The sequence below is a fragment of the Sinocyclocheilus rhinocerous genome, unplaced genomic scaffold (genome assembly GCF_001515625.1).
Source record: "Sinocyclocheilus rhinocerous isolate Xijiao unplaced genomic scaffold, SAMN03320098_v1.1 scaffold421, whole genome shotgun sequence".
NCBI lineage: Eukaryota > Metazoa > Chordata > Actinopteri > Cypriniformes > Cyprinidae > Sinocyclocheilus > Sinocyclocheilus rhinocerous.
Window position 1 is genome coordinate 143,765 of NW_015656177.1, and position 5,061 is coordinate 148,825.

Sequence of the window (5,061 nt, forward strand, 5' to 3'; positions counted from 1 at the left end):
CCCTCCTCGCTCATAGCTCCTCAGGAAGCCTCCTCACTCCTCGATCCTCGCCTCCTCATGGTGCAATTAGAGAATTGAGATGTCCTTCAAGATGGCTGAGCTCGATCAGTTTCCGGGTCATAGGATGGAGGAACAAGGAAACGAGGAGGGATATTGAGAAGCACCCTAAATCTGGAGCGCTATTCAAGGCTAAGTGTATCCCATCATGCATCATGTTCTGGAAATAAATCGTGAGACTTTTTGCCGAGATCTCGCGAGAGGTCACGGAAACCTTTCCAATGTAAGTTAAATATTAATATAATAATTAGATATTACAAATAATTTGGTTGAAAAACAGTGTTTTTACTTTTATTGGTGCAAAGATGAGTTGTGGTGATATTTATTATGTACAACATTTGCAACTGCTTTTTATCATTAGAAGCACCACAAATTAAAAATTATGTCATGTTATAGGGACTACTGAACAGACTTTAGAAGTTGATTTTAAAATGCAAAGTATTTCAAATTAAAATTAAAATAAACCTGTGTAAAACACTTGCATTTTTACAACACTATAAGTGTGTCCCATCAGGTAATGAAAAGTTCGACACACACTTGAAGACTTCGGCCAAATACAGGAAATACGTCATTTAAGTAATCAAGTGGTCAAGTGCAAAGACTGCAAGTGTGGGTATTTGGACAAGGCTACTGCCTTCGCATGATTTCCTAATTGCAACACCAGAGGTTCCCGATTAGCTCTCTGTCGCATAGCAACGGTGCAAGAGGAGAGCTGATGAGAGGACAATCCTGACAGGATAGGAGGAGCCAGAATTGCTCATTTTTGTTTTTATGTCTTACGTCATAATGGAGGAGACTGTGATGTACCTCAGGCATAGCCAAGACCATGGCCAGGTAAGTTACACTGGTTTGTTGCGTCCTTTGTCGGATTACAAATGTCCGAGTCCTTCAGATGCAGCCTTTGATATATTTAGCAAAAATGTGTTAATATTCTGACAAAATGTTGATACTTTCATTTTCTAAATAATCAGAGGTGGACTGTAAGGAAGTACATTCGTTAAGTATTCTCGAACAAATATGAAGTACTAAGTTTTCTTTTTTTCTCACAGACAGCAACACTAAAAATATGGTATTTTACAACATGATGCATTGTTGTAGATTAAACTACCCAACAGTATATTTAGTAGGCAACTTTAAATGTAATAACCTTCAACATATTCAGAAGTAAAATCAACATACACATTAGTGCAGCAGTAATATTAATGCAAAACCATCCTAACAAATTTTTTTTTCACTACTGTACTGTATACCTTTACTTTTACTCTCAATACCTTAAGTATATTAGAGTATGCAAGATAATACTTTTACTTAAAGGATAGTTCACCCAAAACATTTTGGGTGAACTATCCTTTAAGTAAAATTATTGATTCTAAGTTGTTCAAGGTTTTGAATTTTCATTTTTGGGTGAACTATCCTTTTAGCTAAGGTTCTAAATATAACTAGTAGCTTTTCCCCAATATGGTATTGGTAGTTACTAAAAGTAGTTTACTAAAGTATCTCAATATTTCTTCTACTAATTACTTTGTCATAGCTCTAAACAATTTCTCTTTTCCTTCTTTCCCTAAGTCAGACCAAACCCCTGTACTGCAGGATAAAGCTGAATGTGCCAGCGCTGGACAGGTTTTTAATGGTTTTCGGCTGAGCAGGGAGGCCCTGACAGTGCTGCTGGATCTTCTGAGAAGTGAACGGCAACACAAATAAACCATGCTTGTTAACAACAACAGCATAATGAATTTCAGCAAAAATGTGTCTATTAACTTGCTTAGTTTGTATTTTTTAAGTCTTTCCCCAACAGGCTCATTTTCTCCAGAATAGTCCTAAAACAAGAGAAAATGGATACACTTATGAAAAATATAAAGACATGTTTGCAATCTTAACATTAGAAAATATGACATAGCAGGACATGCATACAAAATACTGAAGTGCTAAAGTTTGGTTAAAACATAGGTAGACATGACAGCACTACAAAAACAACAAAAAGAAAGACTATTGCCTTATAGTTTGTGGGCTTAGTTTATTTTATTTTATTTTTAACCCTGGCTTTTAACACTTGTTTCGCTAGGTATTTGAGTAAATGAAAACACAATACTTACATTTCAATGTGAATTCCCCCACAGAACTGTCATCCTCCATGTTCTTTGAATATAAATTCCATTGTCAACTGCGCAAGTGATTCTGGGATATGGTAGGGTGCGAAGTGTCCATCAGATGTACACTTAATTTTCCTGGGAAACGGAGGGCGCATTTGAAGTCGCTTTCGAAATACGTCAGCCTTCGTCGCACAATTGGCCTTGGAATGCGGTCTTTTGAGGGTGCATTCTGAATTGGGACAGCTTACATCTTGACGCTGTGATGCAATTGCACTTCAAATGCGCACTTCGGAGTCCCCACACTTCAGTTTGGGACAGTCTTCGTCGCGCCGCTGTGACGCAATCGCACTTCAAATGCGCCCTTCTGGAGTCCGTGCACTTCACTTTAGGACACAGTTTATAATAACACTGCTCGAACTCTCTGTGATCGACTATGCAGGTCTGATCAAGTCGCCGAACATCACAAGGGTGGAATTACTGAAAATGTCTCTGGATTAAATGCATTAAGGTTTATTGACATCTCTAAACAGCCGACATAGACATGGTGTAAAAAAGGCAGCACAGGTACGTCTAACATTTATGTTATGCTGTGATGATACATGTACGTTGGTATTAGTTCATTAGACAGCTAGCTTTGCTAACTTTACTGGGGCCTTTGATGGATGAAACAGGAAATTTGACGTTGTTGTCGAAAACTATCGTGTGTGTTAAATGTATATTGTAAGATAACCGCAAGCAAAACTGATTGTCTAAATGATAAGCCTAGCAGATTAAACGGATGAGTTACTCTCAGATAAAAACAGTCTACAGCATCACTGCTTAGATGTGACATAGCTCAGTTTTATCTGTATTTATTTGCTCTGTTGCATTCTATTATGTGTTAGTATATTCGCTAATGAGCATTTTGCAATACGCTAAAAATTATTTATGTTATTTATGTTATCCAGTTCACACATGATCGGTTTTGAATTCGCTAAAATAATAACACAACAGCGCTCTTTTCTGCCGTGTTTGTAATAGTAATGCTCATGTATAGTTAACAATCGTAAAATTAGCTTTACATGTAACGTTATATGATTAAAAATATAATAAACGCCAACAGAATGCGAATTTACGTGTACTACTATGGCGAAGGCTTGACTGCTGAATGTTAATAGGTGCGTTCGACTTCATGCGGCGCCGCGCAAACCGATCGGCGGCTGACTTGAAGCAGTGCATGCCGGTTAGAAATTTTGTCCGACTTGAACCGACGCCACGTCACTGTCACGTGTGGCATCAAAGTACCGCGAGAGCGTTTCGAGAGCAGCCGGCTGACTCAGCTGGCGCAGCTTTTTCAGAGCGACTGCAGGAGCGTTGATGACGACACAGCCATTTCACGATTGGCCAAATTCACCACATGACAACAATGACGTGTGTTTCGGGTTTATTCTAACCTTTTCAATTCCAATAATAGCCACAAATCTGTGTTTTTAGAACAGTACAGGTACAGTAAAAGGTTTTTTACTGTAGTCGCAATGCTATATTGAGTCACGTTTATCATAAAACACTGATGAAATCATATATTCCCCCACTTGAACTTTATTCTTGAACAGATGGCGTTGTATTAAGCAGTATATAATCAGTATATCTGTTGCTCATGAAAACGTTTCTGAAACGTCTGTATATTTGACAAATATTGCATTTAATTCACTTCATCTGTGATAGAGTATGCAAACACCGTGAGAGCGTCACTAACGGGAGCAGAAATGTCCGGCTTGACGGCTCCGTTTTCAACTCCGCCCCCGACTGCAAGCGGCTACTCTCGTTGACTGCCGTCTGTAGCCGTGCTTCAAGTCGAACGCACCTAATGACATTATCAGGAAGGATTGAGAATAGGCTTACCTGATTGGATGAAAGGCACACGTTGGTATGTTGGCGCTCGTCACGTGGCCAGGTAACGAAGCCTACGAAGAGAGATGGTCCTCACTGCAGAACACAAGACCCAGGGGGCGTGGTTGGTTCCAGATCCAACTCCCCCCACCTTACATATACCTAAACCTACCCGTCTCCACCCCCTGATCCCTAAACCCACCCATCTCTACCCCTAAGCCTACCCATCTCACCCCTAAACCTACCATCTCCACCCCCTAGATGTGGATCCAGCCCCGCCCCCTTGATCTTTGTTCTGCAGTGAGGGGCTACTGTACGAAGAGAAGGTCTGGCTTATGAATATTAACAGAGTTTGTTGATTGGACGCTCTTACTGGTAAGTTCAGTACAGACTAATTATTATTCATGAGGAGGACTTCGCCATAGTACAATTCTCTAGCAATCACATGACTTGTTGCAACTCCTGTTTGTGTTTTGTCATTTTCCGGTTTTTGTGCCATTCCTCTATCCCAGTGCTGTCCAAACTCGGTCCTGGAGGGCCGGTGTCCTGCAGAGTTTAGAGTTTGCAGGACACCGGCCCTTCAGGACCGAGTTTGGATAGCCCTGCTCTATCCATATCACTTACAGCTAATAGTATTTATGTGAAGCATTTGTACACTTTGTATTCTCTAGTTTATGTATAGGTAATTATTTATATATATAGTCATCAAGCAATAACGTCTCTACGCATTTCTTTTCTAACAACTCAGTGCCATGTTGTATCAATTAAAAATTCAAGTAAGTCATTTGTGTCAACACATATTGAAACATTCAAAAAATAAAGTTATTTGTGTGAAAGCATATTGCTGATTATTGCCATATAATTCACTCAAGTTAATGGTATGTGTTTGTGGTCACAGTTTAATTCGCAGATCCTTATGTCAGATACGACTGACTGACCAATATTGACTAGCCTACAACTTGGATAAGATTCCTAAAAGTTTCACACCTACAGCACACATTACAGACATTGATGCACAAACGCGGATATGTTCTACATGTCTACA

General features: G+C 39.6%; 1 protein-coding gene across 7 annotated transcripts in view; it reads left to right on the forward strand.

The window, feature by feature from the left end:
- The first annotated feature begins 2,529 nt into the window (after positions 1-2,529).
- LOC107719798 (1-phosphatidylinositol 3-phosphate 5-kinase-like) overlaps positions 2,530-5,061 on the forward strand; it is a 23,843-nt gene continuing 21,311 nt past the window's right edge. For 3 of the 7 annotated variants that reach the window (XM_016527316.1, XM_016527315.1, XM_016527317.1), the window contains exon 1: positions 2,531-2,711. The gene's annotated coding sequence lies outside the window, so the exon portion shown is untranslated. Of the gene's footprint in view, positions 2,712-5,061 lie in introns of all 7 variants that reach the window. The other 4 variants (XM_016527319.1, XM_016527320.1, XM_016527321.1 and 1 more) reach the window with 2 other exon arrangements.